At 47.4% G+C, this 22,859-nt stretch overlaps 1 protein-coding gene across 1 annotated transcript in view; it reads left to right on the top strand.

The window, feature by feature from the left end:
• The first annotated feature begins 664 nt into the window (after nt 1-664).
• The window catches only part of UBAP1 (ubiquitin associated protein 1), a 53,173-nt gene continuing 30,978 nt past the window's right edge, over nt 665-22,859 (top strand). Inside the window, exon 1 of the mRNA XM_048850323.2 lies at nt 665-827. The gene's annotated coding sequence lies outside the window, so the exon portion shown is untranslated. The remainder of the gene's footprint in view (nt 828-22,859) is intronic.

Below are 22,859 nucleotides of genomic sequence, written 5' to 3'. Positions count from 1 at the left end.
CCCCTAGCTCTGCCCATAACCCTTTTTCAGTGTTGGATCTCGAGGCAGCTCCAGAGGGGTCAGTATCATCAGCTCTGATTTACAGAAGGGGAAACTGAGGCACACAGCGGGCAGGTGGCTTACCCAAGCAGGCCAGTGGCAGAGCTGGGACCAGGAGTCCAGGGTGCAGAGTCCCGGCTGAGGGCACCATGCACTGGCCCGCAATGCCCCCATGATCCCATGCTGGTGGGGTGGGAGGGCTGACCCCTCCCCCCATGATCCCATGCTGGTGGGGTGGGAGGGCTGACCCCTCCCCCCATGATCCCATGCTGGTGAGGCGGGAGGGCTCACACCCGCTCCACACGGCAGGGACACAGGGGGACTCCCTCCTCCGGAGGGGGTTGGGATGGAGCTAGTGGGAGGGGCCAACAGCGGCTCCCGCTCCAGGTGGGGGGCGGGGAAGACACGTGCCTCCCACCTCAGCGGCGCCGCCGCCTGGCAGCAGCCGGCAGCCGCCCGCGCCCCGCCCCGCCCCGCCCTTGGCCCTCGCCCTGGGGGTGGAGCCAAATCCAAGCCCCGCCCCCACCTCGCCATCTTCCCACCACTATTCGAGAGGGCAGATGTCATCGCGCGTCCCCTCCTCCGATTGGCCGGCGCGGTCAGGCGTCTGGCGTAGGCACGCAGCTCGTCGCCGAGGGGGTCGGTAGGGGAGCTGTGAGGTCAGCGGCACAAGATGGCGTCACCCCGTCGCGGCTCTGGAGGTGGAGACGCCGCTCGGGCTTCCTAGGGGAGGGGCGAGGCCGAGAGCGACAACCGGAGCCGTCAGCGGGACCGGGGCCGCCGCTCAGGTGAGTGCGGCCCCGGGAAGTTCCGCCCCCCCCGATCCTGAGCGGGGAGCCTCCGTCCGTCCTCTCTCCCCCCCGCCCCCCCCGATCCTGAGCGGGGAGCCTCCGTCCGTCCTCCCTCCCCCCCGCCCCCCCCCGATCCTGAGCGGGGAGCCTCCGTCCGTCCTCCCTCCCCCCCGCCCCCCCCCCCGATCCTGAGCGGGGAGCCTCCGTCCGTCCTCCCTCCCCCCTGCCCCCCCCGATCCTGAGCGGGGAGCCTCCGTCCGTCCTCTCTCCCCCCTGCCCCCCCCCCGATCCTGAGCGGGGAGCCTCCGTCCGTCCTCCCTCCCCCCCGCCCCCCCCCGATCCTGAGCGGGGAGCCTCCGTCCGTCCTCCCTTCCCTCCCCCCTGCCCCCCCCCGATCCTGAGCGGGGAGCCTCCGTCCGTCCTCTCTCCCTCCCGCCCCCCCCGATCCTGAGCGGGGAGCCTCCGTCCGTCCTCCCTTCCCTCCCCCCCGCCCCCCCCCCGATCCTGAGCGGGGAGCCTCCGTCCGTCCTCCCTTCCCTCCCCCCCGCCCCCCCCCCGATCCTGAGCGGGGAGCCTCCGTCCGTCCTCCCTTCCCTCACCCCCGCCCCCCCCCCCGATCCTGAGCGGGGAGCCTCCGTCCGTCCTCCCTCCCCCCCGCCCCCCCCGATCCTGAGCGGGGAGCCTCCGTCCGTCCTCCCTCCCCCCCGCCCCCCCCCCCGATCCTGAGCGGGGAGCCTCCGTCCGTCCTCCCTCCCCCCCGCCCCCCCCCCCGATCCTGAGCGGGGAGCCTCCGTCCGTCCTCCCTCCCCCCCGCCCCCCCCCCGATCCTGAGCGGGGAGCCTCCGTCCGTCCTCCCTGCCCCCCGCTCCCCTCCCGATCCTGAGGGGGGAGCCTCCGTCCTCCCTTCCCTCCCCCCCGCCTCCCCCCCGATCCTGAGCGGGGAGCCTCCGTCCGTCCTCCCTTCCCTCCCCCCCGCCGCCCCCCCGATCCTGAGCGGGGAGCCTCCGTCCGTCCTCCCTGCCCCCCGCCCCCCCCCCGATCCTGAGCGGGGAGCCTCCGTCCGTCCTCCCTGCCCCCCGCCCCCCCCCGATCCTGAGCGGGGAGCCTCCGTCCGTCCTCCCTCCCTCCTGCCCCCCCCCCCGATCCTGAGCGGGGAGCCTCCGTCCGTCCTCCCTCCCCCCTGCCCCCCCCCGATCCTGAGCGGGGAGCCTCCGTCCGTCCTCCCTCCCCCCTGCCCCCCCCGATCCTGAGCGGGGAGCCTCCGTCCGTCCTCCCTGCCCCCCGCCCCCCCCGATCCTGAGCGGGGAGCCTCCGTCCGTCCTCCCTCCCTCCTGCCCCCCCCCGATCCTGAGCGGGGAGCCTCCGTCCGTCCTCCCTCCCCCCTGCCCCCCCCGATCCTGAGCGGGGAGCCTCCGTCCGTCCTCCCTCCCCCCTGCCCCCCCCCGATCCTGAGCGGGAAGCCTCCGTCCGTCCTCCCTCCCCCCTTCCCCCCCCCCGATCCTGAGCGGGGAGCCTCCGTCCGTCCTCCCTCCCCCCTGCCCCCCCCCGATCCTGAGCGGGGAGCCTCCGTCCGTCCTCCCTTCCCTGCCCCCCGCTCCCCCCGATCCTGAGCGGGGAGCCTCCGTCCGTCCTCCCTCCCCCCGCCCCCCCCCCGATCCTGAGCGGGGAGCCTCCGTCCGTCCTCCCTGCCCCCCGCTCCCCTCCCGATCCTGAGGGGGGAGCCTCCGTCCTCCCTTCCCTCCCCCCCGCCTCCCCCCCGATCCTGAGCGGGGAGCCTCCGTCCGTCCTCCCTTCCCTCCCCCCCCCGCCCCCCCCCGATCCTGAGCGGGGAGCCTCCGTCCGTCCTCCCTTCCCTCCCCCCCGCCGCCCCCCCGATCCTGAGCGGGGAGCCTCCGTCCGTCCTCCCTGCCCCCCGCCCCCCCCCCGATCCTGAGCGGGGAGCCTCCGTCCGTCCTCCCTGCCCCCCGCCCCCCCCGATCCTGAGCGGGGAGCCTCCGTCCGTCCTCCCTCCCTCCTGCCCCCCCCCCCGATCCTGAGCGGGGAGCCTCCGTCCGTCCTCCCTCCCCCCTGCCCCCCCCCGATCCTGAGCGGGGAGCCTCCGTCCGTCCTCCCTCCCCCCTGCCCCCCCCGATCCTGAGCGGGGAGCCTCCGTCCGTCCTCCCTGCCCCCCGCCCCCCCCGATCCTGAGCGGGGAGCCTCCGTCCGTCCTCCCTCCCTCCTGCCCCCCCCCGATCCTGAGCGGGGAGCCTCCGTCCGTCCTCCCTCCCCCCTGCCCCCCCCGATCCTGAGCGGGGAGCCTCCGTCCGTCCTCCCTCCCCCCTGCCCCCCCCCGATCCTGAACGGGAAGCCTCCGTCCGTCCTCCCTCCCCCCTTCCCCCCCCCCGATCCTGAGCGGGGAGCCTCCGTCCGTCCTCCCTCCCCCCTGCCCCCCCCCGATCCTGAGCGGGGAGCCTCCGTCCGTCCTCCCTTCCCTGCCCCCCGCTCCCCCCGATCCTGAGCGGGGAGCCTCCGTCCGTCCTCCCTGCCCCCCGCCCCCCCCGATTCTGAGCGGGGAGCGTCCTCCCCGCCCCCCCCCCGATCCTGAGCGGGGAGCCTCCGTCCGTCCTCCCTGCCCCCCGCCCCCCCCCGATCCTGAGCAGGGAGCCTCCGTCCTCCCTCCCCCTGCCCCCCTCCGATCCTGAGCGGGGAGCCTCTGTTGCCCCCAGCCCGCCCCACTCCCCCGCTCGAGATCCTGAGCAGGGAGCCTCTGTGCCACCAGATCACCCTCCCGGCCCCCGATCCTCAGTGGAGAGCTTCTGTTACCCTCCACTCTCCTCACGCACCCCATGTCTCCCCTATATCTAGAGTGCAAGGTCTCTCATTCCCCTGCACGCTGATGCCTTCTCCTCCCTATCTTGAGCAGGGTCTTGTTGGCCCTCCCATATAGCCCAGGTTCTCCCCTGCCCCCTATAGTTTGTGGGGAGCCTCTTTTACTTTTCCTTACTACACATACCTATCTATACCAGATGCAGCCCCTTCATGGCTTTAGTAGGGGTTATACACACATCCTCCTATTTCTCTCCCCCCATACTGCCTGGAGACTGATTTCCTCTCTTGGTAGACAGTGAGGGCTCTGATGTTCCTCTCCTGGGGAACTGAGGGATTTATTTCTTCCTCCCCTGTCGAAAGCACACCTTTGGCTCTCAATGGCTACCACACTTTCCAGCTGTGCATGGCTGGGGGTACCCGTCTCCACTTCCGTGCCTTTGTTTTCAAGCCTGCTGCCATTATCTCTGCTCTGGTCTTCCAGGGCGGGCTGCAGGCAGGGACTCACCTTGTTGATCTGCTGGCCTCTCCCAGTGCTAACCCTAACCCTTTTTTATCACAGTCTTGCTTCACCCAGTGTGAGTCACTTTCCTAGGCACAGGATTTCGGTACTCTGCCTGGTCATTGAGCCACTTAAAGGAGGCTGCACTGTAAGCGCGAAAACAGTACTGTCTCCCTCTGATGTTCAGCTGTGAATTGATGAATGACACCTAGGTGCTGACTGCCACCTTTCAAATGTTTATGGTTATTAGAGCAATTGGGTTAGCTGGCCCGGGACGAAGCACCTAAATGGCAATCTGTCCCAGCGAGCTCACACTCGAGGTTGTAACAAACCACAGCAGGTGGATGGAACAGACAAATAGGGTGATAGAGAACAAGCAACATTAAAACAGGCGCGTGTGTTCCAAAATAGGCAGTATACCTGGCTTGTCCATGGCTTAGCCGTTTTCAGATGGTAACGGTCTCTAGGCATCATGGCAGAGATTAATCTTATGGAGGGATTGGAAGGAGGATAAGGTGTTAGCTCTATGGATTTTGATGGGAATTTTTCCCATTTGGAAGGAGTTGAATAGGAGGTGTTGGTGAGAGTGGGGTGATCTGTATTTAAATGTTGTCTTCCGTTTCAGATCTTAAGTTTTAAGATGTCTGGAAACTGCTTTTGAAAGTACCATGTGGTGCACTCATTTATGAAAAATTGTTACATCATACAAATGATAAGTAAACACACAACTAAATACGTTTAGTTCTATAGGTCTCCCAAGTGAGGATCACAGAGCCTTTATGTCTGCTAACTAAACCTTGCGAAAATCATCCCACATGATAGGTAATGCCTCTGTGGTACAGAGGGTAAACGGACACAGAAGTTAAGTGTCTTGCTCACGCTTTCGCAGGAAGTCTGACAAACAGAGTCACAAAACCCAGTTCTCCTGACTCTCAGTCCTGGATTGGGTATAAAAATTGTTCCTGAAGTTTAAATGTCATTTCTCTTGTGCTGTATTTCATAACTAACAGGTGAATGTTGCCAAAAGTAAAAACTCTGTCAGGAATCCCAAAGTTGAGGATTTGATTAAAAGATGTCTAATTAATATAAACATTTGGCAGGGTTTTAAAATTCTAACGGTATTGTTTTTTGTTTGGATGTAAACATTCCTTTGTGATATTTGTAATCAGCATTGTTCTGATTCATATGTCATAAAGTGAAAGTGACTAGAAACAAAAGTGAAAGTTTCCAGACTTAATAGCATCTGAACTCAGTGAAACACAAAAAATAAACATAAAGGAGAAAATTAAATTAGGGTTTTTCCCCCCCAGAAATTTCAGGCAATGTTACTAACACAGATAAAGAAGTAATCTGTCAGTTTTCCTTTTAATATAAGATGAAATTAAATTTGATCTTTCATTTTTTTAAAATGGTTTTAATTTAAATTGCATATTGTTAAGGAAAAAAGTTTGAGTACCTTAAAAGAAGACTGATCTTGTAGCTGGAGGGGTAGACAAATCTTACTGGATTTTTAGAAACTGTGATTGTACCTTTAAAGACCTTGTGGAAGAAGACATAATTAGAGCTTGTTGGGAATAGTTTTCCATAAAAAACCACCAATTCATCAAAACCAGAACTTTTTGTGGGAATGTACTAGTTTCAACAAAAGTTTTGGTGCGAAAAGTTTCTTAAGTCCACAGTGGAATTTCTGGTCAAATTGAGAGTGAGAAAATGAAGAATAGATAATAGACCAGTGGTTAGGATACTTACCTGGGATGTGGGAAACCTGGGTTCAAGCTCCTACTCCTATGTATATTTATTGAAACAAAGTGGGATTGAGACTCATCTGGGATATACAGAAGAATAGCAGAGTGGGGACTTGACCCTTGGTTTCCCACATCCCAGAGAAGTGCCCCAACCTCCAGGCCGTTAGCTGTTCTGAGGTTGGTCTCTTTTTTTGTGGAGAAATGTTTCTGTTTTGTTCCAAGGAGGAGCAGGGGAAAAAATTGAAATCTCAAAATCTTCATGGGATGGGAAAACTGTTTTCTGCCCAGCTCTAGTCATAATCATCCAAGATACGGTGCTGAAAGGGCTTGCTTTTAATCTAAGAGATGGAGTTTGTAGCTGGGAACATAGGAATTACCATACTGGACAAGATCCAAATCCCTCTAGTCTAGTATCCTGTCCACCAGGTGATGGAGGTGCAAGAACCCGACAATAGGCAGATGAAGTGATCTGCCCCCACAATAGGTCTCATTCTGATCTGTAACGGTTAGAGAATGACTTAAATTCTAAAGGTTTCAGAGTAGCAGCCGTGTTAGTCTGTATCCGCAAAGAGAAAAGGAGGACTTGTGACACCTTACAGACTAACAAATTTATTTGAGCATAAGCTTTCGTGAACTACAGCTCAGTTCATTGGATGTATGCAGTAGAAAATACAGTGGGGAGATTGTATATACACAGAGAACATGAAACAATGGGTGTTACCATACACACTAACAAGAGTGGTCAGGTAAGGTAAGTTTTTTCCTAATGTCCAACCTAAACCTCCCTTGCTGCAATTTAAGCCCATTGCTTCTCGTGCTATCCTCAGAGGTTAAGGAGAACAATTTTTCCTTCCTCCTCCTTGTAACAACCTTTTACATTCTTGAAAACTCTTATGTCCCCTCCCAGTCTTCTCTTTTCCAGACTAAACAAACCCAGTTTTTTCAATCTTCCCTCATAGGTCATGTTTTCTAGACCTTTAATCATTTTTTGTCACTCTTCTCTGGACTGTCTCCAGTTTGTCCACATCCTTCCTGAAATGTGGTGCCCAGAACTGGACACAAAACTCCAGATGGGACCTAATCAGCACAGAGTAGAGCAGAAGAATGATTTCTCGTGTTTTGATTACAACACTCCTGCTGATATACCCCAGAATGATGTTTGCTTTTTTTGCAACAGCATTACACTGTTGACTCATATTTAGCTTGTGGTCCACTGTGACCCCCAGATCCCTTTCCGCAGTACTGCTTCCTAAGCAGTAATTTCCCCTTTTGTATGTTTGCAACTGATTGTTCCTTCCTAAATGGAGTACTTTGCATTTGTCCTTATTGAATTTCATCCTATTCAGACCATTTCTCCAGTTTGTCCAGAACTTTTTGAATTTTAATGCTATCCTGCAAAGCACTTACAACCCCTCCCAGCTCGTTATCATCTGCAAACTTGATAAGTGTACTGTCTATGGCATTATCTAAATCATTGCTGAAGATATTGAACAGAACCGGACCCCACTCGTTATGCCCTTCCAGCATGACTGTGAACCGCTGATGATTACACTCTAGGAAGGGTTTTACAACCAGTTTTGCGCCCACCTTATAATAATACCTACTACAGGACAGGCCCAACAAAGAAAATAACAGAACGCCACTAGCCATCACCTTCAGCCCCCAACTAAAAGCTGTCCAGCGCATCATCAAGGATCTACAACTTATCCTGAAGGACGACCCATCACTCTCACAGATCTTGGGAGACAGGCCAGTCCTTGCTTAGAGACAGCCCCCCAACCTGAAACAAATATTCACCAGCAACCACACAACAAAAACACTAACCCAGGAACCTATCCTTGCCAACTGTGCCCACATATCTATTCAGGGGACACCATCATAGGGCCCAATCACCTCAGCCACACTATCAGAGGCTCGTTCACCTGCGCATCTACCAATGTGATATATGCCATCATGTGCCAGCAATGCCCCTCTGCCATGTCCATTGGCCAAACTGGACAGTCTCTACGTAAAAGAATAAATGGACACAAATCAGACATCAAGAATTATAACATTCAAAAACCAGTCGGCGAACATTTCAGTCTCTCTGGTCACTCGATTACAGACCTAAAAGTGGCAATTCTTCAACAAAAAAACTTCGAAAACAGACTCCAATGAGAGACTGCTGAATTGGAATTAATTTGCAAACTGGACACAATTAACTTAGGCTTGAATAAAGACTGGGAGTGGATGTGTCATTACACAAAGTAAAACTATTTCCCCATGTTTATTTCCCCCCCTTCTGTTCCTCAGACGTTCTTGTCAACTGCTGGAAATGGCCCACCTTGATTATCACTACAAAAGTTTTTTTTTTTTCCTCCTCCCTGCCCCCCTTTGCTAGTAATAGCTCACCTTACCATATCACTCTTGTTATGGTGTGTACGGTAACACCCATTGTTTCATGTTCTCTGTGTATATAAAATCTCCCCACTGTATTTTCTACTGCATGCATCCGATGAAGTGAGCTGTAGCTCACGAAAGCTTATGCTCAAATAAATTTGTTAGTCTCTAAGGTGCCACAAGTACACCTTTAAATTCTGAAGCGTGAGGTTAATATCTCTTTCACAAAATTTATCATTAATCTTGATATTCCTATAATATCCAGTTCTCTTTCAAATCTTAAGCTCTTGGCCTCAACAACTTCCTGTGGCAGTGAGTTCCAGAGTTACTTAAATACATGTGGGGAAAAAGACATGTTTTGCAAAATAGTATTTCCTTTTATCAGGTTTAAATTCCTCACCTTTTAAATTTAATTGATTGTTCCTTTGTGCTATGAGTAGCCTCTCCAGGATTAGATTTTTACTGGTAATTATTGGTAAACATCAATTTGTCTGTATGCACATAAACTAATGGAAAATATTTTTATTGACAATCAGACTTTATCTGTAAATTCTAAGAAAAATGTTGCTTGAGAACTTAATAGAGTTTGATTTAAGCATATTGAGCTTGTATGTTTTGACCTGTGATGTTGACCTTTGGGTTTTAATAGTTATAAAGTTTTAACTTTTTGGATCTCAGCATCTACTGTCGTTACATTTTTGTGCAACCCGCTCCATTCTCTGTTTTCCCCCATAGTTTCCTGCAACTGTGAACATTTAAATCGATAAAAATAGAAAAAAAATTCTTTAAAAATAAGAATCAATATCTGTCAATTATTATAAAAATAAAATTCTGCCAAACCTAGTTATGAGACAAGGAGAACAGAGCCTCGCAAATTTCCTTTTCTTGTCCATTCATTATTTATATACTTTTGTCATGTCCTCCTTTTTTCATCATTTGTTAGGTAAACAATCCCTGTCTTATGACCTCTTCAAATGAGTTTCAATGGCTTTAACCATTGGCTACTGTTTGACAGGGTCCCTGCCCTAAAGATCTTATTCTTGTTAAGACACAAGACAGAACAATTCAACCCAGTATGTGTGATGTGTTAGAGTATTTCTGGAGGGGCTATAATATTAAAGCTCTGTGAGAAATGTATTTACAGAGAGATATGTAGGAAAAGAGGGAGATTATTTGAGAGCAGTAAAAGAGCTGTTTTGCTTTACAAGAGCTTCTCTGTGTCATGACAGAATTGTTTGGGTTCTTGTCCCTCTGCTTTATATTTACCTACCCCTAATGCCCTAGGAAGGAGAAACCATTAGTTTTATGGAGCGTGCTCTGTATCTACCTCTGGGATTGCAGTTGATTGATACAAAATTGAGCACTCAGTACCTCCATGTTAATCACCGAGGTGGCTAATCCTCTCTGGTATGTTGTTGCATTGCTTCGTGCCAAGGTCCTTTGATATGGTCTGAGTATGCAGTGTTTGAGTGTGTAGTATTTGAGTAAGTGCCTAAATTCAGTATCCTTAATGACCAGTTGCAGTTGATGCATTCTTGAGACAAGGGGGTCTGTTCAGAAAAGCCAGTGTTGGTTGGTTTTTGCCTTTTTAAAGTAGGAGAGATCACATTTGAGTTGTTCTAGATCTTTGCTTCTGTTGGGTATTACAATAAATGCTAGATTATCTGAGAAAGTTCATGGAAAATAGGGTATGTGAGTTTTAAAAGGACTGCCTTTACACTCTGTAATTTGAGTTGATTCTGCTGTTTTCCTTAAAGAAGCTGCAGGCTTTATTCAGGATCCTTAAACTTGTGGTATAAACTACATCCCACCATCAACCTCAGCCTGGTCCAGTCCACACAAGAGATCCACTTCCTGGACACTACAGTGCTAATAAATGATGGTCACATAAACACCACCCTATACCGGAAACCTACTGACCGCTATTCCTACCTACATGCCTCCAGGTTTCACCCTGACCACACCACATGATACATTGTCTACAGCCAGGCTCTGCGATACAACCGCATTTGCTCCAACCCCTCAGACGGAGACAACTTCTTACAACTACAATACCCATCTGCGGAAGTGAAGAAATAGACTGATAGAGCCAGAAGAGTTCCCAGAAGTCCCTTACTACAGGACAGGCCTAACAAAGAAAATAAAAGAACGCCACTAGCCGCCACCTTCAGCCCCCAACTAAAACCCCTCCAACGCATTATCAAGGATCTACAACCTATCCTGAAGGACGACCCAACACTCTCACAAATCTTGGGAGACAGGCCAGTCCTTGCCTACAGACAGCCCCCCAACCTGAAGCGAATACTCACCAACAACCACACAACAGAACCACTAACCCAGGAACCTATCCTTGCAACAAAGCCCGTTGCCAACTGTGCCCACATATCAATTCAGGGGACACCATCACAGGGCCTAATAACATCAGCCACACTATCAGAGGCTCGTTCACCTGCACATCTACCAATGTGATATATGCCATCATGTGCCAGCAATGCCCCTCTGCCATGTACATTGGTCAAATTGGACAGTCTCTACGTAAAAGAATAAATGGACACAAATCAGATGTCAAGAATTATAACATTCATAAACCAGTCAGAGAACACTTCAGTCTCTCTGGTCACTCGATTTCTGATCTCAAAGTGACTATCCTTCAACAAAAAAACTTTGAAAACAGACTCCAACGAGAGACTGCTGAATTGGAATTCATTTGCAAATTGGATACAATTAACTTAGGCTTTAATAGAGACTGGGAATGGTTGATTCATTATAAAAAGTAACCTATTTCCCCTTGTTTATTCCTCCCCCCCCCCACTGTTCCTCAGACGTGCTTGTTAAACCCTGGATTTGTGCTGGAAATGGCCCACCTTGATTATCATACACATTGTAAGGAGAGTCATCACTTTAGATAAGCTATTACCAACAGGAGAGCGGGGTGGGAGGAGAGAAAACCTTTTGTAGTGATAAACACCCATTTTTTCATGGTCTGTGTGTATAAAAACATCTTCTGTATTTTCCACAGTATGCATCCGATGAAGTGAGCTGTAGCTCACGAAAGCTTATGCTCAAATAAATTGGCTAGTCTCTAAAGTGCCACAAGTCCTCCTTTTCTTTTTATAAACTACAGGAGTCTTGAAATGCTGTGTTGCATCCGCTGCCTTATGATTAGGGTTAGAACAGAAATTTATGACTAACGCATTATATTTTTAGCTGTCTTATCAGCCACTCTGACATCATAGGAGTAATAGTTTAACTGGGAAGATCAATAGCTTAGGAGGACATGAATTGCACCCCTGAAGTCGTCACTGCTTCTGCTGCTAGAAAACAGGCTGAACGTGCACTGCACTTAAAAAGCTATTTGGCTGGTGGTACTGGGTAGTACCCAGAGGCTGGTAATGGGATCAGGAGCTTTTAACTGCTAGTTAAAGTCCAACCTATGTTTATAGGCACCTGAATTCATTCCATATGATGTTTGCTGTGCTGTAACCATATTGGTCCCAGGATATTAGAGAGACAAGGTGGGTGAGGTAATAATATCTTTTATTGGACCAATTTCTGTTGGTGACAGACACAAGCTTTTAAGCTGAACAGTGCTCTTCCTCAAGTCTCTGAAGAAGAGATCTGTGTAGCTCAAAAGCTTGTCTCTCTCACCAACAGAAGTAGGTCCAATAAAAGATATTATTACCTCACCCACTTTGTCTTCCCATACAATGGCTGTCTGGTAGCCTGTGTGAAGTCAGTTTGGTTAAGTCCAGTCTGAATGAACAGATGTACACACACAAAAAGCATTTCTACAGTTGGCCCCACTTATTGATAACCTCAAGAGGCCACAGTTCAAAATGGCTATGAAGTCTTGGGTCTGGTCTGCTCTACAAAGTTAGTTCATTGCAAGGCAGTTTACGTCAACCTAACTATGGAAGTGTCTATACTTAAATTTTGCTCCTACCGACGTAACTGCCCAGCTACGCCTGCTTAAGACTGGACTTAATAACGCTGCCTCCTCGAGTGATGTAGAGTCAGGGTCGATGTTGTTAGGTCAACGGAGTGTCAGTGTAGACACTGTGTTGCTTATGTCGACTGTTACTGGCTTTCACGAGTCATCCCACAATGCCCCACCCTGACAGTACAATTGATACGAGCGATCCTGGTGAGGATGCACACTGCTGACACATGGAGCAAAGTGTAGACATGCACAAATGATGTCATTACTGTATGCTGACATAAGTTAGATTGACTTAATTTTGTAGTGTAGTGATGGCCTTAACCTTCTTCCTTCCAGTCCTGTCTGAGGAAGTGATACTTCTAGATGTGGAGGCATATTGGCATGACAGTGCCTATGTTACACCTGTTCTAGGGATAGAGGACAGGATTCTTAGGCTTTCAGTTTGGTATGTTTCATCAACAATAAACTCCTTAAAATAAAAATATCTTCATAAAATCTTAGACTTCTTGTTAAGCACCATGTAAAAGAATCCTATATATGACTTGGGATTTAGGTTTCCATTCACTCTTGCAGAACAACTGCGTGCTACCTGGATATCATCAATTTTATTTTCATGCACTACATTATATTTCTGTACAAAGACAAGCTGAAATGGAAGTATAGTACTTCTAGTTATACAGTTTAGTAGAGATGGGAATTTGTCAGAATGGGAAAATTACCTTTAATGGAACACATTGAGTTAAGTGTGTGGGAAATGGATCCAATTGTGCTGTGCTCTATGCAACCTAGGAAAAAGAGTATCTGGCATCTTAGTTTCTAATTAAGCATTAGAGCACTGACTTTGAATCTGGGTCTCCCACATCCTATTCCCTGCTCTGCTGTGGACTTCCTGTGTGCCCTGGGCAAATCATCTAGCCTCTTTGTGCTTCAGTTTCCGATCTGTAAAATGGGCATAATAATGCTTCCCTACCTCACAGCGGTGTTGGGAGCATAAATACATTAAAGACTGTGAAGTGCATTGAGATCTACTGATGTAAAGTGCTATATAAGAAATAGACATTACTATTATTCATCATTACTAAACAAAAATACAGTAGAAGCTCAATTACGAACGCCTCGGGAATGGAGGTTGTTCGTAACTCTGAAATGTTCGTAACTCTGAACAAAACATTATGGTTGATCTTTCAAAAGTTTACAACTGAACATTGACTTAATACTGCTTTGAAACTGTACTATGCAGAAGAAAAATGCTGCTTTCCCTTTATTTTTAGTAGTTTACATTTAACACAGTACTGAACTGGATTTCCTTTGTTTGTTTGTTTGTTTTGGACTCTGCTGCTGCCTGATTGTGTACTTCCAGTTCCAAATGTGGTGTGTGGTTGACTGGTTAGTTAGTAACTCTGTGTTCGTAACTCTGAGGTTCTACTGTATAATTAAACATGGAAAAAATTAAATCCTCCCATATATCCCTCATGGAAACATCAATTAAAAGAAGTGTTTAAAAATAAAAAAAGGGTGGGGGGGAATGATAGTAATACAAAAAAGGGCAGTTCCTTCTCAGTGGTTGCTGTGTCCTTAAAGTTTTGCTTCTCTCCATGATATTTCAGGTTTTTGCATATCATTGTGGTGTAAGCTCCTCACAAGACTGGACTTGAGTTACTAATTAACATTATTGACAGATAGGAAGCTCTTTGTATTTACAGTTCTACGGTCATTTTTACAAGTAATCACATTGCTGTATTTAAATGGCTGACTCTCGTACTCTTCTGAGTGAAGCTCTTTTTCTTCTGACTTAGCAGGTGTGTGTCTGGAAAGAGATTTTTATAAAGGTTTTTTGTCCTGAGTTAATTGCGGAATCATGAGAATAGGGAGGTAGACACAGAACTATCTTTGTCTGCAATGGTTCTTTTGTAAAGCAGTCATGGGCCAGGAAATAGCTGACAAGAGCAACTCACTGTATTCACAAAAAGAAAAGGAGGACTTGTGGCACCTTAGAGACTAACCAATTTATTTGAGCATGAGCTTTTGTGAGCTACAGCTCACTTCATCGGATGCATTCAGTGGAAAATACAGTGAGGAGATTTATATACACACAGAACATGACAAAATGGGTGTTTATCATGCACACTGTAAGGAGAGTGATCACTTAAGATGAGCTGTTACCAGCAGGAGAGTGGGGGGGGGGGGAACCTTTTGTAGTGATAATCAAGGTGGGCCATTTCCAGCAGTTAACGAGAACCTCTGAGAAACAGTGGGGGGGGGGGAAATAAACAAGGGGAAATAGTTTTACTTTGTGTAATGACTCAACCACTCCCAGTCTCTATTCAAGCCTAAGTTAATTGTATCCAATTTGCAAATTAATTCCAATTCAGCAGTCTCGTTGGAGTCTGCTTTTGAAGGTTTTTTGTTGAAGAATAGCCACTTTTAGATCAGAAATAGAGTGACCAGAGAGATTGAAGTGTTCTGTATTCAGTCTCTTTATTTTGAGGCTTGCGACCTCCTAGTCTTCCAGTACTTAGAACTGGACTGAAACAATCTGTTCACATGAGTCACCAAACTGTCAGATGGGAACAAGTGAATCACTACATTTGAATTGTGTCCTCGGACAGGTGAGGCTCCAATTCACTTAGCTATCCTGTACCCCAAAGCTTCCTCCTTGGGTGTAGGAAATGGGTTGACACTTGTCATGTTGATTACCTTCTTGATCGTTATTTCAAACATTTATTGTGTTCCTGGGCACTGACGATTATGAGCAGTTAAACTGATTTTTATGCTCAGAAAAGAAGAGATCAGAGGTTTCTGTTAATTTATAACTATACTGCTCTTAATTTTTGCTTTAGTCATAGCTAAGTGATACTGCAAAGTGGTAGCTTGAGAAGTCTAATGTGGGCACAGACTTCCAATTTATGTAGTATCTTCCATCTGAAGATCCCAAACTTGACAAATAGTACTGACTGTAGCCTTGTGACCCTGGGATATATTGTCTCCATTTTAAAGACAGGGTAAACGGAGGTAGTGCGAGACTGTGAAGCTGGGAGTGCTCAGATCCCACACTCATTGCGGTATAAATATTTAGATAGTTGTGAGTTGCCCATGGTCACACAGTGAGACAAGAGCTGCATGGAGAGTTGAGAAGTGCTCATCCCCATTGTAACCAATGGAGATGCTGCTTCTCCACTTAGATGAGCTGCCTTCACTCAGGGTACATCTGTACTGCCAAAAAAAAATACCCCTCGGTAGCGAGTCTGGAGAGCTGACTTGGGCTTGCGCTATGGGGCTAAAGATAACAGCGTAGCTGTTCCGACTGAGGCTGGAGCCCATGATTTGAACCTGGTGCTGGGGCTGGAGCCCGGCTTCCAGCCTGAGCGGAAACATCTGCACTGTTGTTTTTAGCTCTGTGGCATGAGCCAAAGTCAGTTAACCTGGGCCCAGACCTGGTGCCACCGGTTCTTTTTTGCAGTATAGACATACCCTCGCTGTGTAACTTCCCTTTCTTTGCACTGAGCTTCCACATCACGGTGTACAGGTTCTGAACATTTTATTTCCTTTCGGGAGCTGCTGGCTGTATTGTGGTATCAGTCCAAAGGAGGACTTCAAATGCATTCTCGAGAAACATTTCATTAATGAAAAGACCTGTGATTTTAATACTGAGGACGGTTAACAGGGCAGTATTCAGGGTAATATTACAAAGGGAACTGGCTGTCTCCTAGTTACCCTTGGAGTTTGGAGCAAGGACAATTGATCATTCTTATGCCTTCATGGAGCCCGGTAATACATATTCTTCTTCTGTCTTTTACCCAGACTATTGGCACACAAATGCAACACTTTGTTGTCACCAGGGAGCACGGGGTTTATTTTCTAAAGTAAACCGGCTTGGCTCAGACATGATGGGGAAGGAATGGTTCCTAGGTGATGGGAGAGGGAATCTAGTGTTCAGCGACTTGTCATGTTCTCCCTCACAGCTTTCTGTCTCCTAGAAGAAAGTCCAAGGGTTAGTTTGCCTCACTTCTCCCTTGTAGCAATGACAATCAGCTGTGCACTCTGCACTCAGGCATGTGACCTGGCTGTCTGTTGGTTTTCCCAGTGGAGATATCTATAGGCACAGCTGTTGGACAGTCATGTGTCTGTCACAACCAATAGTTTAACTCTAGTCTTAGTTTCATTTTGTAACTGGATTGGGACTGGTGCAATTGGGTCAGAAGAAAAAGAGGCTAATGTATTTCTTAAGACTCCTCTTACTTGTAAAGCTAGTAGCTTTGGTTTGTTATAGCATTGTCTGCCCTAAGCACTTCTGTGGTGGCTGCTGTCTTGAAACTGCAGCCTCAACTGTTAATGTGCAGAGAGAAAGGCTAGTTTGCGCTGTGTATTGCTGGGCAACTGAAGGTGATGTAGGCAAAAATCAGTGCAGAATTGCTAGCCTGTATGAAGACAGTGGACCAGTTTATGAATTGCTGTTCCTTTAACAAAATGTAGTTTCATATCAAAAGGCTAGGAGAATAAACTGTCAATGAATGCTTGCTTAACATAAAAGAGGGGAAAATTGAGTGTGTTCAGTTGGAAGCAAGGAGTGGAAGGGGAAGATAAAACTGAGCTGCACCGGTGTGAGATTAAAGCTGGGAGACTTTCATAAAATGCTCAGTGCAAACACTGGGCTGGAACTTGGGAGAACTGGATTCTGTTCTCGGCTCGGCCACTGGCCTGCTGGATGACCTTGGGCAAGTCATTGCACCTCTGTGCTTCAGCTTCCTCTTCTGTAATATGGGGATAATGATTCTTGTTTCCTTTGTAAAGCATTTTGACACCTATTGAAGAAAAGGGCAGTAAACGAGCTGCTATTCTTCTTTATTATGGAACTGTGGCAAGATAATTCTCTGCTCTGGGGATGGTTAAGGAAGCATATGCAACAGTGAAATTCTGCTTTCTTCTGGGATGGGATATGAAGCTGATGGGGTTTTTTTCCCCTGTTTATTTAGAAGCAGCTTATTTTCTGGATATGCGTTTCCTTCCCCCTACACCTTTCCCCACTCATGAGTACGAAATTGCCATTTGTCCAAGCAATTCTAGGACATTGTGGGGTTGGTCTAGGTAGGCTTCTATTTCTGTGTGTGTTTGTCACCTTCAGTCTCTCATAGTTTCATGTGTTTTTCTCTACGTGAATTTAAATCAGATCCGTTCTGAGTCAGTTTGGTGAAGTGCTGATGTACATCCTACACCTGGTCATCAAGAGGTCTCTTCCATTTCTCTTTCATGTGATTCTGAATGAACAAACTTGATCAGTGCTTTAAATAATGGACATAATTACACTCAGAGTACCACTGTTGGAACATAGGCGTTGTCATACAGGATCAAGACCAGGATCCATCTAGTCGGGTATCCAGTCTCTGACAGTGGCTAATATCAGGTACTTCAGGAAAAGGGTGGGGCCTTGTCTGTTATGGGCAGGTCTAAAAAACAAACTAACAAAAAAAGGCAATCCATAATGGCCAATATTGCAATTGTCTGCCTTGGAGGGACACTGCTGCCTAACAGTAGGCAGTTGGTTTGCTAATGCCCTGAAGAGCTAGGGTTGATCACACTCATGAATTTTTCTTAGATAGTGTAAGTGCAGCAGTTCACATAAACATAATTGTTTGACTGCAAAACCAGGGTGCTGTTGCCTGTATCTTCCTCTTTCTGGATCCTGAAGATGATGTAATCGGACTTGCTATCTGAGTTGTATTTCTTCTTTTTGTAGAGTGGTCTGTGATATGTTCTGCAGCAGGAAGCAGCCCTGTCACTAAAGAGATGCTGAAGAATAAATCCCTTTCTGTATTAATAGACAGTAGCATAAAGGATTCCCTCAACAAAATTTTGGTGGCCTCAGAGCAAGAGTTGGTGGCTGCTCTGACACTAAGGAGTGGGCCCCCATCAACCTGAGCCCCGCTGCCCCAGGGGTCTCACCTGGGGCCGGTTTAGTTCAACATCCTTATTAATGATCTTGCTCTCACCCAAATGTTACTATGCTGTTAACCAGTTGTAGTTGATGAAATAATACTTGGTCAGTCATCTTGCTGTGAGAACAGTGTACGTGTGTGTGAAAATGGTAAATTCACACTACTGTGGCTCTTTTGGTGAACCACTGAGGTCTGAGTATTACTGCCCTGACTCAGATAGTTGGTGGGCTGTTCTAAATGGAAAAACTAGGACACTCACCTACTGTCTCATCAGTCCTTATTTTCTTTCAATTATATAAAGATAGATTAATTTAATGGGAAACATAGTGTAGTTTGATTTGGGATGTAAAGGTCAAAAGTGTCTTGGTTGTACTGGGGTTATAAAGGAAAACCGTTGTTTGGCTGCCCTGTTTACCGCTAAGAAGGGTCTTGAAAGTCCTCCTTATGAGATGTGCTCTTAAATCCAGTGACTTTAATAGCTATTCTAAGAAGCCTTTGTAGTTATACTTTCTTTGGTCTGCTTTCAGGTTTAACTCCCATTGTTGTATGGTGTTGGTTTAGCAGGAGACATAAAGAGGCAATATAATAACATGCTTCATACATTTTCTTTAGAATAAAAAGATGGGGAGTGTTGAAAAGAAATTGATCTCCCTAAATGGTGCAGTTGCTGAATCTATACAGGTTTCAGAGTAACAGCCGTGTTAGTCTGTATTCGCAAAAAGAAAAGGAGTACTTGAGGCACCTTAGAGACTAACCAATTTATTTGAGCATAAGCTTTCGTGATGCATCCGATGAAGTGAGCTGTAGCTCATGAAAGCTTATGCTCAAATAATTTGAATAATTTGAATCTATACAGTAATATTGGCACAAGGAGCTTTTAGTGAATATTACTGGGATCATTAAACCATATTTTCAAACCATCCAGTAACCCCTGGGAGACACAGAACTGTTTCCTTAGTATGTTTTTGTTTTTGGGATTTGCTTTTTTTCTTTCCCTCCCCCCCTTCCTCTCTCCCTCCCTCCGTCCTACTCTGGTTTTATTTTAGGGAAGCTCTTAACAGCTCTTTGTTCCAGCCCCCTAGCCCCCAGCCCCTGCCCCCCCCCCAAAAAAAAAGGGCAAAATGATTGGAGATAAATTTTGGGTCTGCAAACTGTGTTGTCCTTAATGCAACTGCTTAAGGTTTCTCCATCCAGATTTTCTTCCAATCCTGTGATTTAGACAGTCACATGCTATGTTACGTGGATCCTTCAGTATAAGCTTTCTGCACTGGCAGTGTGGCTTTCATCAGATTCTGCTGTTAGTACAGTTTTCTCCCTTTGTGGAGTCACATCACAGTGTGGGGCTTCTTGTTAAATCCTTAGCTAGTGGCCAAACTGTTTTAATTTTACAGCGGGACTTTCAAACTCCGTAGGTTTAGTTGAGCTGAAATGGGGGCTAGTGCATATTTCTCAGCCCTGAAACAAGGAATGTCTTGGCTTTTGTCTTACGGATTTCAAAGCTTGCAGTGGCCCTTGAAGTGATTAGAGTGGGTCTGCTTCAGACCTCCCTTTCTGCCAAGCTTGGTGAAAGAGCAGCTGCTTCTGCTTAGGGGGATGTGGTTGTAACTTCACATAAATCCAGTTTTCGAATGACGTTAGGTATCAAAATCATTATGGAGGGTAGTTCAGTGAAATTTCCTTTCATGAAAGGGGAATACCGACTGCAGTGATGTGAATGCAAGTGGTGTCTGCAGAGTTACATTAGAAGTACAAGGCTGGATTTGTTGCTGCAGACTTTTGGGAAATGTCACCTGCATGGAAGCAGAAGTGACTACAGACTGGTAATTGAGTCTGTGCCTTGTACATTGGTTATCTTTTCTGGCCTGCCTTGGTTTTACTATGCTTTAGACTTCCAAATTAATATTTGAATCCTGTAACAAAGCTTTAACACTTACCAGGAGTAAGAGGTTTCAATTAAAATTTGTAGGTTGTAAGATCTTCAAGGCAGAGTTTGTACCTGCATCTGTGTGTGTTCATAGCCTAGCACAGCAGAGCTCTGATGCCCATTATGGTCTTTGGCTGCTACCATAATACAAATATTTAATATCAAATTTGCATCTCAAAATATTGTCAATCTAAAGGTTTCAGAGTAACAGCCGTGTTAGTCTGTATTCGCAAAAAGAAAAGGAGTACTTGTGGCACCTTAGAGACTAACCAATTTATTTGAGCATAAGCTTTCGGTCCGATGAAGTGAACTGTAGCTCACGAAAGCTTATGCTCAAATAAATTGGTTAGCCTCTAAGGTGCCACAAGTACTGCTTTTCTTTTTGTCAATCTAAAATACCTTCTGTGGCATTTGAGTCAGAAATTGCATATTTGAATCAAATCGCTTGTAGAATCATAGAAGTGCACGCCTGGAGGGACCTTGATAGGTCATCAAATCCAGCCCCCTGTGCTGAGGCAGGACCATATACTTAATTGATGCGATATAAATGACAAACAAACGGCCCTTTATATAATTGAGGCCTCGATTGGCAATTTCCAGCGTGTGGGAAGGCAGCTGAATCTATTGACTTTAGTGGGATCTGCGTTTGTGCGTGTGTGTGTGTGTAGTTGGCCTAGGACACACTGTAAATTGCAGGATCAAGGACTTAGAACAAAGTCTCCTTATTGTTTAGAAATCAAAGAGGAGCTGGGTCTGAACTGACTGTGGTGAATGCCTTTCACGCCGGAAAGTTTGCTGATTGCATCAAAAGAAATGAGGCAAGAAATATTTTCTTAGGCATCTGAATCTTAGCGGGAGAGTCGCTTCAAAGGGCTCCTGTGGTCTGGAGTCTAGACAACAGTAACCCTTCTGCCAGGTGGTGAATGGCAGCGAAATTATATCTAGGGTCCCCTCTTGACATGTAACTAAACTGGCTAAAGCCCACTCTGATACCTGAGAAAAGTAAATATTCCCTCCCCGGTGCCCTTAACGGGTAGAACTTCCCCACTCCCAAACACTCAGACTGTGTACAGATAAGGGAGCCTTTATTAGGGGACAGGGAACACAGTCATAAACTCGGGAAAATACATTAACAGAATATGTGTGCAAATGAAGAGTTAACTCCTCCTCTTCCCCGGTAACTTTAGCAGTAGTCCATCTAACGCCCTTCTCACCCACTGGTGAAAATGTCCCACAGTGTCCCTTGGCCGCACCTTCACACCCACCTGCCTGGCTCTTTCTGTGCCATTTGACCCTCTGTTGGGGGGGGGGCTAATGAAGCCTAAAGTTAGCAGAAGGAGCTGCTAATGTCTTTGCCTCTATGGCTGTGCAGCGCTCTCCTTTTCAACCTTAGCGTGACCCTGGAGGAAGCGCCTCGAAAGCAGACTTCACAGTTCGTATATCAGAAGGCCTTCGGGATGGCATATTTACTTGCTTGCAGAGAGAACTTGTTGAATGAGCTATTAGTGATAGCTAAGCTAAAAGTGGACACGGATAGAGAGGAATCTTACTTACCTAATGAGGAACAGCAAATAAGGGCTCAGCTCCTGCAGTGAGCTCCAGGCAGGTGGACACGAATGCGGAACTAACATTTATTAGTTATTGAGACTGCTCCTTGTGGTTGCAGGGTCTACCTGTGTGAAGCTCATTGCAGGGTTGGGGACAGTGTTAATGACATTGTCAACAGCTATAAAGATGGCAGAGTCTGGAGAGAGCTTCTCTAACTTAAAAAAAAAAAAAAAAGTCTTAAGAGGCGTGACAAACTAGCTGCAGCCACCCAAAGCCCACCCTGGTAGAGGAGAACCGGCACACACGGAAATAGTCCGTGGACAGACCGTCAGAGAGGGATCACAGTTCAAGGCAACTGCACCCATATTTCCCCTCTGTGGTCCGGCAAGGGCACCCACTCTAGGCTTCTGGCTCCTTTAGCCATCTCCTCACTTGGGTGGGGACCCGCGTCTTCTTCGCTTCTGACCGGGGTATCTCCAAGGCTGAGCAGTTCTCTGCCCTCACTGTGTTACCCACAGCAAAAGACAGACTGTCTACACAGACCTGCTTGCTTTCTGTTCAGAGACTAACAACGTAACTGCCCACAGTTAAGCTATCAAACAGCTGTTTCTATGCAAGCTTATTTATTGTTAAGGTAAAAGCATTACAGAGAAAAGGTATTAAAACACAGTGAAAGAACCTTCACGCAAACTTGCCAGAGATCACCCCAGCTCCAGCAAGGGCTCTGGCTGGTGATCAGTCCTTCAAACCCCACAGAAGCGTCTCTTCTGTGGTCAAAAGTTCACAACAGTCTCCGCTCAGAACTAGCACACTTATGAAAAGTTTAGTCCCTCCTTTTATATAGTTCAGGGGTCTTTGAGCTGGAGTTTTCAGGAGCAGGTAGTCGGTAGACAATGAGGTTTTTCTTCCCAGGACTTAGCTTCAAAAGGCCTCCCAAGTACTTCCTAGGAAACCCACTAACCACGTATTGTCCCAAACCGTTCTTTGAAGTTTCTAACATTTCTCCAAGGTTCACGTTAGGCAGTTTTCTGGAAAAGTTACATATGATCCTACAATAACACACAATTGTATTTTGAATATAATTGAATTCGATAAAGTTTAATGTAATTCAATAAGGTTTGTTCAGGACATTGTAGGAAATTGTCCTCTGCCACAATCAGATCGCAGAATGGTGGAAGAGGGAGGTTTTCAAAATGAAACCCCTTTCGAAAAGGAACCTGTAACGTGAATGGTTTCAGAGTAGCAGCCGTGTT

This window comes from Caretta caretta, chromosome 5, assembly GCF_965140235.1.
Source record: "Caretta caretta isolate rCarCar2 chromosome 5, rCarCar1.hap1, whole genome shotgun sequence".
In the NCBI taxonomy this organism is placed as follows: Eukaryota; Metazoa; Chordata; order Testudines; family Cheloniidae; genus Caretta; species Caretta caretta.
This window is presented reverse-complemented; position numbering and strand designations above follow the sequence as displayed.